Source organism: Rhopalosiphum padi, chromosome 1 (genome assembly GCF_020882245.1).
Source record: "Rhopalosiphum padi isolate XX-2018 chromosome 1, ASM2088224v1, whole genome shotgun sequence".
NCBI lineage: Eukaryota > Metazoa > Arthropoda > Insecta > Hemiptera > Aphididae > Rhopalosiphum > Rhopalosiphum padi.
Genome location: NC_083597.1, coordinates 9783232 through 9795950, shown reverse-complemented (window position 1 = coordinate 9795950; position 12719 = coordinate 9783232). Strand labels below are relative to the sequence as shown.

Genomic DNA, 12719 nt, shown 5'->3' with positions numbered 1-12719 from the left:
ATAAATTTTTTAAAACAATGAACTATAAAATGTACATATTTATTATCGGCGTGGGGTTTTATTTAATACTCACGATTACTCTTGAATTCTGTAATTGTTGAAATGTCGGCAAAATTAAGTACATATAGGTATATGTACGTTTCTATTCGTACATATAATAATTTTATCTATAATTCATTAAATTTTTCTATTTAACAAGTACCACGGCCGCTGCAGTACAGACGCGGCCCTCGATTTATTACACACTTCATAATATTATAATATCCACGCGTTAAGTAAGCACATAACGATATAACGTATTATTATAGCCCTGACCGAAATATTTCGATTTTGCTATTCGTCAGAAATTTTACCGCGCGGCCGTTTTGATTGTATATTTGTATACCTATTACTATCATCACTGCGTATTGATTGCTCGCGTCCATCCGAACCGGTGTAATACGCGTAAGTACGTCAATAATATAAATTAGTTGTGGGCTTGTGGCCTGTGAGAGATCGGTACACGGGTTTGTACGGATCATATTTACCCATGATGTAACAAGCCAAGGCTTACAGGAGTAGATATATTCATTATCTCTGTATTATATTTACATTTTTTTTTTATGTATTTGTAGTAAATTGAAAAGATATTTATCAAATAAAAAATAAATAAATAAAAAATATGTACGCATAGTTCCCGCGTAAACGGGATGGTTATTATAAGTATTGAACTCTGCGGGCACCGGTGGATTCGTATCGAGATATTTTTACGTATCGCTAACGAAAAGAGTTAAAAAAAAAAAGTAGAGAAAAACATCGGACCAGAGACGAAGTAATCGAAAATCGTATGCGTTTCAACGTAAACGTAATCTTTGTCTAATACCTATATAATATACCCAGATCATTACACGGTATTAGTTACGACGATTAAACATTATAATATTATATATTGTGATATTATAATTATACAAAATTTGTAAATGATAATACATATTATAGTCAGGCAGACTGTGCGTCTCGAGGTTGCACTTACCTGTTGCGGATGCGGATGCCGTAAGGGTTCCGGGGTCGTACCACAGCTACAGGTGGCGGTGAGACGTCAGTCGTCGGCGGTCGGTGTTCGGTCGCGGGTCATGCGCGATATCATTCAGACGTAAGGATTTTATTATTTTTTTTTAAAAAATGCGTAAATATCGTTCAGTTGATGAAAACGGTATATTATGTCGTATGATGTGCGAGGAATAACAGAAATTAATCGTATGATTATTGTACTAATATAGTAGGTATATGTGTTACAGAGGCGACGCGGATATTATTCGGCGTATTCGACGACCGTCGGTCGTTCGCGGACGAGTGATACCCGGCCGGGCGCGCCATCCTGGTTTTTACCCGTGTCCGCGAGACGGCCGCGCCTCCCACCCCGGCAGCGACAGGTAAACGGCGGCGGCAGGACGCGCGCGTACATTACAATATTATTATCATGCGTTCCGTCAGACTTGTGAACGCGCTTTTTTTCCTCTTCTTCTGCAACTATAACAATATGCCTACTATATGAGATATTATACCATTATTGTACCACCGCGATTTTCCCTTCCTTCCGGCCAGTTTTTTCCATACGGACTACACGTTACAAATATTATCACGATACATATTATCTCCGTTTCCCCGACACTTTCCCCTTCGTCGACGGCACGCGCGGCTTGTACGTATACCTACTACATATAATATGTACATACCTTGTATAATATTTTTTATCGTTCCAATTATATGAGACCGTCTACCGGTGGAAATTTTTCGTGTAATTTTTTTTTCCACCTAGTTCGGCGCCGCCACCGTGGTCGTGACTCGTGGGCGTGACGACCCGACGTCGTGGAGTCGAGTCCCTTCGAGAAATTCGTTCCGACCTTGAGCGGCCGGTTCATTCAAGCCGATTCTGTAGCGCACATACACTGCGTATCATTTAAATACCTATATAGGAATCGCGAAAGTCGTCATCCGATTTTTAATTTCCAGATAATTTAATTTAATGAAATATGTTATTAAAACCATAATAATATATTATATATGTATTACAAGAAGAGGTGTCTTATCGAGATGTGCGTTTAATCCTCTTCTCTCCGTATTTGGTACATCATTCGACTCCTATATCTGTACACACGTCAATGACTCGTTTTCGGTTAGGTTTTTTCCTTTATTGTACGTTACTTTCGCGAGTGTATTATGATGCGCTGTTCGTATTTTATGCCACGAATTCCTGCCGCAGAAGCGATAAATTTATTAAAACATATTTTTAAAAGTTTTTTTTTTAATAAAATTACTATTGTTGCATATAAAAAACTGCTGCGGTAAAATATAAACAATTTTTAAGTTTGAACAGTCGTATATGTAAAAAAAAAAGGAAAATTATAAATTTTTTGAGATATTTTAATGTTGTTGCGTGCGTTTAAATGCAGCTTGAATATCTGTAATACAAAAATACCTACACTATACGCCGTTTTGGAAAACATTAATATTTTCACATCCGTGAGTGTATAAAAATATGTCTTTCACGACAAGAAGTATCTCATTGTGTGTAAATCCTATCAAGCATTTCATTTCTATAACATTAATGCATTAAGGACGCATCAGCACTCATCGTTTACGTTTTGTCCATAATTTTAGCTTTCTTAATTATCACTCATAAGTTGAGAATAATCTGAATAAAATTAAATGCATTCATATAAATTATTACTATTGTTAAAACATTTTTAATATTTTTTCATTGCAGTTGGTTATATAGAAATGCATAAATAATTATTAATCATTGTGCGAAAACTATAAGCGTGGAAAGTTATTTATCCAAAATGAACGAGATATTTTAACGATTGTCGATTGATAATTAATTTTACAACGAGACGTATATCTTTTCTTTTGCAGTAATGGCGAAGAATATAATATTACAAATTGAAATATTAATAGTATATTTAAATAAAATAACAATAATAAAATTACTCTATATTCTATTTCCTCTGTGTGGAACTTTAAATACCTAATCAATATATTCCAATTTTTCAGAAATCGAGATTGGATAAATTAATTTGAACATATCCATTAAGCTATAGTAAAAATACTTTATTATTTATTACTATAATTTAATAATAATATAATACGTAATACAATAATTGGAGTATGATTTTCTACACTGTATTAAACAACTTTGACTCTCAGTACGGGTCATTAAAATTCGACAAGTCTTAATGAGTTTTATAGTTTACAACTATGTTTACATAAAACTGGTATTTTTGTAACTATGTATGTTATTTTTATAGTGTAAATTAATTTAGAAAAGAGAAAACTAATTTGCTGTCATAGTTTACTTGATTTAAATTATTTAAAAACTGAAAATTTTCTCTCAATCGTCTTATAATTTTTTTTTATGAATTCCCACAATCCTTTTTCAAATCATAATTTTAGAAATTATAGTACCTAGTTTTACATTTTTAATAGTTTCAACAATTTTTCCAGTCTTGGACGTTAAATCAACAAGCTTTAGCTACATAATTTTAATACAATTAATAATGTCAACTTTTTGTTATTCTCGTAGTTTTAATAATAATACAAATTTAAGAAGTTAGTGTAAAAGGTGATTTAAATTGAAAATTTCATTGACATTTTAAGATATTATTAGCCACAAACCATATCTATGATATATTATTATATAGACCAAGGCTAATAACGTGAATAATTCTTTTTGTTATGACTCAATTATTATGATTTGGTTCGACATCTGATAAAATGATAACACCAAAGACAAAAATTTACTACGTAAAGTGATTTTTTAGTTAACCTAGATATTCTTCACATTAAGAGGAAACAATTATGCGAGAATAAAGTGACATTGTGTCAACTTGAATGTAGAGTGGATTAAACGCAACCGTGAGACGTCCTTAATGACTTTAGGAGACGTTGTAATTTACGAGTGAAGTATTACGGATTGGAATTACAAAATTAAGTTTTTAGAATAATAATTTTTTTTTTACTAACTGAAATAACCTTGTTATGATATATTCAGTAATAAGCATTGTTGTAAGGTTTTGTTTAATTTAGTTTAGTTAGTACATTTTTATCTGTTATTTTTTTGTTTAGAAAATATTTTTCATTATCTTTGATATTTTATGATACTTACTATTTTAATATTTAGTATTACACCAACGATTTTTTTTTTATTTCACATCGTCACTTATTTTTCAAATTTAAGGTGCTCGTCAAGGTATGAGTTTTCCGCGTCCAGTTAAAATGTATTAATTTATATCATACATAGATTGAAATAAAAATATTAAATCTAGAGGGGATTTTAAACTTATCATAAAGATTATTATAAATGAGGATTATTCTGAATAACTCTCAATTCATATGTATATTACTATAAATGTTGATATTTAAGAAATTATATCAATGCCTAGTACGTTATTATATTATCTAACGACAGCAATCAATGATGCACATTACATACATTGTAATATGTATGTGTCTATTTTTACTGAATTCATTGAATGTTGTAAATACCAAACATACTGCATTAAAAAGTAAACACTACTAAATTTACTGTGTTGGCGATACGGAATTGTTTTTTATTTATGTAAATTTTAAATTAAGAGTAGGAAAGCAATACGTGATAACATTGCACCTAATAAACTAAGGAAATGATGTCAATTCCTAGCGAATGATATCATTCCTTTACCATATTGGGAACTGTCATTATTTCCTAAACTGTCATTACTTCCGATAACATATATATTAATATATTATACTAGCTATATTTTATAATATTCTATTATAATAGATATTGCTTTTAAACAATTAAAACACCATATAAGGAATTTTGATCTAACTTTTCTTATTATTCTCAATAAAATATATACATAGATAATTATAAATTATAATATATTAAAGAATAAGAATTAAACGTAATAACTTAATTTGATTCTTCTTTTATTTTTTTCTAATATCATAAAAAATTTAAAAACAAATATTGTAATGAGAGTAAAGAGTAAAGACATCAAGTTAGATTTAAAAAATAAGATGAATACAGTGTACTCTCGATTATCTGCAGAATAGGGTGGCAGAGCATCCACGAATAAGCGAATTACACGGATAATCAAACAATTAAAATTACGAATCAATAATTACCAAAAAGTATTAATATGTATTAAACAAGCGTATATTGTATTATACGATGTTATCGAGTAATTGGCTATAACAACTCAATTAAACCGATAATTATGTACAATGTAAAGAAATATATATTTTTTGTATACATAAAGGTATGTAGACGATTCCGCGGATGACAATAGATAATCGAGATTACACTGTAGTTACAAACCACCGATTTTATTAGATAGGCCTGGGATTTTAATTCTTTAAATAATCACAAAAACCTTTTTAAAAATACTTAAAAATTTCTTTAAAAATTCTATTTAAAAGTGTATTTAATGAAAATGTTGTAAGATGATGAATTTATTTTAGAATGCAGTTTAATACATAAACACTAAAATATAACTATCTATAGTACTTAGTATATCTATTATTATCGCCTCTTTAATTATTTGTGGCTATATGAAAATGATGGTCAGCATAATATTGTATTGCTTATCTGCTACACATTCAACACTATCTAACCACAATATATCTCATCTTTACAATCATGCTGGTTTTATTAACAATAAATCTGTTACAAAAATTGACGTTTGCTAAAATAAAATATATAATTGTGGCTAGAGAATCTATCTGATTCTTTATCACCACAAAGTTTATCATTTAAATATTTTAAAAATAATGCACCACATCTTATTTAACAACTTATAATCTCAACAAATAATATTTGCCGCGTATGAAAAATGAGAATTAATTAAATATAAATTCAACATCTCAAATTATAATTTATTTGTTTCTAAATGAACACTGGAACACGTAAAAATTGTTTTTGCTGCAAATTTTGATCTTTAGAAACCATATAATAATGTTGTTGTTATCTATTTATAATAAATCATTCATTGCATTAACGTATATTCACTACATATGCAATATGCATTTACTTAATGCATTTACATTTAATGTTTAAGAACTAGTTTTATGAATTTATAGGTACACATTTATACCAAGAAATTTTAATTAACTGTAAGTCATTTTTGTTTAAAAGATTATCATTAACTATCAAAACGTTTATATGGTTTCAAAAACTGTTTATTTTAAACATAAAAAACATGTCCATTTTAAATAAATTTTATATTGTATAAAATTCTAGGAAAGTTATATTCAATTATTTAAACCGGAACTATATGTTGCGTACTCCAGCTATTACACGTTTCACTTATTCGCTCACTTGAGCATAAGGTTACGGGGTACATCTTAAATGTATGATAAATAATTTTGTAATCAAAAAATTATTTTAAGTGGAGACTCTGTGGAGTTTAGTATACGTCATTACAGCTCCTAGGATTTTTTAAATGTTCGTTAAAAATTTTAAAAATTATTTTTTTTAAATATGCGATTAGTTAGGTAGAACAAATACGTAATATAGTTTATAGAGACAAGAAACTTGTTTTTAATGTTTCTGGTGCTTGAAATTAAAATCAATAAGTTAAAAAGAAAAAGAAAGAAAGTTAATACTTGTTTCAATATTCTATGTAAATTGCATAGAATAAAGATGTTCAGTTATTATTTTATGATATAAGTAAATAATACGTTATTAATAAATAATTTTAAGTTTCTATGTAAATATTTATATATAAGAATTCCCTTCCAAAAATACAAAAACATTTAAAGTACTTAATCTAACAATAAGAAAAAAATTCATTATAGTATTTATACTTTATAAACAATCGATAAAATGAAAAAACAAAAAATATAAGACCAATAAATTATAGTACCACTGTCCACTATCCGTCTAAAACTATTTAAATTATTATTATCTATTATATCGTTACAATATTCATAAAATATATTAGTTCATAAAGACTATTTTACTGTGAATGTCTCTTTCAACACATTTTTATCTGATACATATTTTTAAAAATATTTTTTTTACTATTTAAGATATTTTTAAACACATTATTGGCATAGTAGTTACCTAAACTAAAAATAAAATGTTTGTTCTTGCTTTACGTATACAGATATAAAATGTCAATTGTCCAGAAATGTATGTAAATATTTAAAAAATGTTTTTATTAAATTTCCATTAAGTGTTGGCACAGGCGCACAACTATATAAGTTTTGAAGCTCAGATAAAAGCGATAGCATAAATATTGTATTATACAGCTATAAGTTAATAAACTATAGATTATAGTGTGTAGGATGATTGGTTGTGGGCGTTCATCATGAAGACAAACTTTATGAAACATTTTGCAGTGGAGTACTTACTCACTGAAATACGTAGGAGTTTTATAATCACGAGGGATAGATAACTAAGAATCCGAATAGTGTGATAATCTATTGCGCTCTATAATAATAATTTAGTACATTTTTCATATTGTCAGTTGTTAAATTCGTAGTATTTGGTTTTTTTTTGTGATTTTGATCATTTAAGAATTTTAATGAGTAATTATTTCCAGAAATAAGTTATTACTTATTTGTATATTATGTATATCACATAATGCTGTTTTAAATTCGTGTTTATCATTGTTGCAACTACAGATAAACTCGCTCTAATAACGTTTAAAAAGCGAAACGTGTGCTTGTCATATATGATCACGTAAAACAATATATTTATTGCATGTGAAATTTGAAATGTGTGCATTTTTTTCAATTGTTTGTATCTCAAACGCTAATATAAGTCTGGATTAATTTAATTTATACCTAATTTATATACAATATAATATACACCGCTAATTACAAACACGACCTACCATAAACGCATGCCTACTTGCGTATTTCTATTATTAATGTTTATGTTTTTATTGTTTACTGTCCGACGTACACAGATTATTTTCTAAACTTATAGGTTTACATATATGTATATTATATATACGTAAATAGGTCTTGGTAATTAAAATGGAAAAATGTAACGCTTTCGTGGAAAATTATTTATACAAAAATAAAAACTCTTAACCGCTTTGTTTGCGTATACAATAATATTATATTACTTTACTATTAGATCTTCGCAGAATAACGTCACTACGTCATCTGTGTAATGTATAATTTATTATTATTATTATTATATACCTATCAATATTATATAGTATGGCACCACAGTGTTTTGAATACTTCGGATGAATGATGCGCACCGGTTTGTGAATCTTTAGATATCTACATTACATGTAGAATGTTAGATGATACCTATGACTGACTGCGAAAAACGTAAAATCATTGCAAAAATCGTGTTTAATACTGTGAACTGTTTTGCATCAATGTAAATTTTAAGGGGAATGCCCCCGGATTAACCATAATGAGATTGGTCAACCATGTTAAACATCTGGAAATGAATAATATTAATTATTGTGTTGAACAAAACTAAGACAATAAGAAATGCCTATATATATAACACACACACACACACACACACTGCCGTAATGCACCACAATGGCTTGGCAGTGTATCCTGTGCAATGCTTATAATATTATTATGTTTTGTTCAGTCTGACGCGTTTCGACCGTAAATAGTTAAAATTTCCTGTGAAAACACATGAGTGAAATATTCAAAAGCAATAGCTGAATATTAAATGTTTCATTAAATGTTAAAATAATTATAATATCTTCTGCTGTCTTTATAATATCATTTATACTATATTATATTACGTGAGGCTTGTGATTAAGTTTATATGCTTCCAAAACGAAATACATGACTGGTGGTGTATATACTTCTTTAAATTTATTATTATTTCGGAATATTTATCATTTGTATATTATTGTGTATACTTTTCAAATATTACTCTTTGTCTAGTTATTAATATATATACCTAGTATTACACACCAAACTAATTTTATTATTTTTGAAAATATCAACAAGTGTAGATGATAATAATATTTACTGGGTTTGAGTAGAAATAGAAACACTTAAAAGTTGGACATTTGAAATGAGCGTTCTCTCAAATTCTAAATGATTACAGTTAATAAGCCATCCGTATTATAGATTGGCAATCACTTATCTAATATACTACAAATATAAATCGTATATTATATTTTACCTTACCTGATCGGTAATCATATGTTAATATTTATCATGATGCATTGATATTGCAGTAAACAATATCTATGATAATATGTTTTTACGTTTTCATTGTTTTTTTATTGAGAATATACTTTCTTTCTATAATCTTATTATATGTTGACTATCGTTTTATCATACGCTTCGTTAAAGTCACTGCCAAAGTTGAGGGTGAAAAAAAGAAAGATCATGAAAGAAAAAATAAATCATACAACATTGCCAATTAACATCGTGCGAAAGATACGGAAGACCTGACAAGCGAAAGGAAAGGTAACTTGCGTTTCTTTACGGGTACCATTTTTTTTATTATTATTATTTTAATTTAACGAAGTTAAGAGAAGGGAATATGAATGTGTTTTATTTGTTGGATTTTAATCTAATGTAGAAATGGTCGAATAGAAAACAGGTTTCGATAACATAAAATATGTTATGTTTGATAATAATTAAAAGTGTATCGAAATTGTACATATATTTTAATCTATTAACAATATAGATACGTCAGATAAATGCTTAACCGCTGAAAAATTACTGCTTGAGTCGAAGTGATTTAAAAAAAAATTGTATTAAATCACATTAAAGAAAACATTTTTATCGTGTAAACTACCTAGCTTGTTTTGAATTTAAACTAGTTTTACTTTGACTTGTATAAAATATTAAGATGTAAGTACATGTTTTTACTCTTACTATAGCAGTATTTAAAAATAAATTCCTAAAAATTAGTACTCTTTATCTAAAAAATTCAAAAAAATTATTATATTGTTGATTATTTTGAAAATAATACAAAAAAATAATAAAACGAAAAAACATTTTGTTTGAACGATAGGAATATGAATAACATCTGCATAAGAAATAGGCTATAACCTTACGCGTATGTAAAAACAAATCTTATATATCTAGTAAATAATAGCTAAACGCTTGTAAGATGACTGCAGTGCATCACTAAGACTTAGTGACTAAGTAGTTTATAGGTACACAGTATACACTACACGTTAGCTTAGAAAAATATAATACGTGGTTAGAAAAATGTTCATGTATTACTTAACCTTAATCCGTCAATGGTCACGTAGGGTAAATAATCTCCCTATAATGTGTTTATAAACAACGGTTTTTACGTGGTTATCGGTATAACAGGTTCGTGATTGTCAATAGTTATCAAAAAAAAAAAAAAAAAATAACTATTTTAGTTTGTGTTGTAAAAGCACAAGAAAAAATACCAAACGAGGAAAATATTTACCCTTCGTAACTGTATAATATTATTTAAAATATGTATATTATAAATATGTATAATTTTATTTCTTAAGTATATATTGTGCAATAATAAAAAAAACTATAAATGTGTATATATTATATATTACTAAATTATTTTTAAATTTAAATCAGAAAAATTTAATACAGATAAATTAAATTAAAATTAAAAATTATGATTTTGATTTCAAGCTCTTAATAAAACATAAATTAAATATGTAATATTTAAATAATTAATATAATAAAAATTTAATATTTTTTTTATTAAAAAATCACAGTATATCATGCACAAATACTTATTTACATAAATAAAAAGTATTGGTTTATTACTTTGAAGAAGTATTATTTATATTTATTATTCATAGCTACTTTGTATCAGATTTATTTCATCAATAATCCATCATCACTTATTTTTCAAAAAATCATATCCAAGCCAAGCCACTGCATGTGAAGAGTATATTATATTTTATATGATATTATTACTATTCGACCCATGACACTGCAGTATAATATTAAATACATTAGCTATACATCTCGCAAGAGAGATTTTATTCCAATAATAACTGAATTTTAAAAACATAATACCGACAATAATGTTAATAATAATAATTAGTATTCTTTTTTAAAAAGTTTACAGTAAATGTGCTTATTTTTTTGCCGTTTGCCATTCCTCATGACCAATGTTATTATATTATTACATCACGGGTATATATTATTATTTTATTTAACAATAAAGTTATTCAAATTATGATTTTTGGCATTTTTAAATATAATACTTAAAAATCTTGTTTTAAATTTTCAAGATTCTTTTGTATGAGTGGCCTGCGGTGACCAAAACTTCTGTTTCTCAAATAAGAACCCTCCTGTTTCTATTGTAATAATTATTTAGTTTTTGTTTTTTTTTTTTGAAAATTTCAATTTAAACTTTGAATTAGTAGTTTCTCAGTTACTAAAATGTTTATACTAAGAATAATAGTCCTTAAAAATAGTTTTACAAAAATGTAAAATACTTATATATGTATTATTGAATCTAGTATTTATTATTTATAATTTTTATAAATTATAAATATTTATAGATTAATAATGATTACTTCAATTTTCAAATCACTATAGCCCCCATTAATTTACACCCATTATAATGGACCTATAATAATAAATTTTCCTTGTTAGTACATAAAATTAAATAACATTAAAAATACTCGTCTGAATTTTGATTTTGATACGTTAACGTTTTCAAAAAATCCTCCTCGCTAAATTATTTACAGTAAAAATGGGATGTGTTACAAAACTTTGTATAAGGAGACTTCTAGTACAAAAAAATCTCAACGATTTGAAAAATATGGTCTTTTAAAATTAAAAATGGTTTTTTTGGATAACCGCATTATTAAATGAAAAATGGGGGTGAACATACCTGTCGTACCACTCGTCTGTATACTTCCATAGTTGTACGTTTACTATGTATATAGTACGGTGTCGTCTCGGTTTACTTAAAGTCACCGCGATGTTATAAAGCATATAATATATCTATATGTATATAATATTATGTATTTATGCTTTCGGTGTGTGCGCGCGTATATGCACTACACAAAAGCAGCAGTATATTATATATATATATACGATTCTATTATGAACACCAGGATCGGCGTCAGTGTTGCGTGCGATGGTGGTTCTAGGTATGTACGCGATACAATTTTCTACGGCCTACAGTGAGCGGATTTACATTCAAATGATTAATGCGCGTGTATATTATTATTTACCTATATTTTCCGTCGAGAAATCCTGCAGGCTGCCTAATATAAATGTGACGTACCTATAATACCTCTACCTATGACAGGTCAAACCGAAATAATCCGTTTCGTGATTAATAATAATAACCGATTGTGTTTATAATAATAATATTGTTTTGTCCGTATAACGTCATTTTATAGTAAAGCGAATGATTAATATTTTCGAATCAAATAACTGCCGCAGAGTATGATACGGTACTCGAGTAGATATTTTATACGATTACGTTACACGATAATTTAATATAATACATATTCGTATGATATTGTGACCATTATAATACACGTCTTATTATAACTATATAATGCACTATGACCAAATACGTTTGGCCTTTGCATTACCATTGTATACATCGAAATAAATATATATTTTATGATGTCTACTATAATAATACTATAATAGTTTTAATTATTATTAAGAAAAGAAAGTGAGAAATTAATAGTCGACTATGCTGTCAATCATTGGAATTCATTGAAAACTTTCCTGACGATCTATATTTGCGCTCTTCACACTTAAATTACACATATACA

The 12719-nt window shown here is 27.5% G+C and overlaps 1 protein-coding gene across 1 annotated transcript in view; it reads right to left on the bottom strand.

Moving 5' to 3' along the window:
* Positions 1-1350, bottom strand: part of LOC132917803 (bromodomain-containing protein 4) — a 38409-nt gene extending 37059 nt beyond the window's left edge. The window contains exon 1 of the mRNA XM_060978726.1: positions 1013-1350. The gene's annotated coding sequence lies outside the window, so the exon portion shown is untranslated. The remainder of the gene's footprint in view (positions 1-1012) is intronic.
* Positions 1351-12719: the final 11369 nt, after the last annotated feature.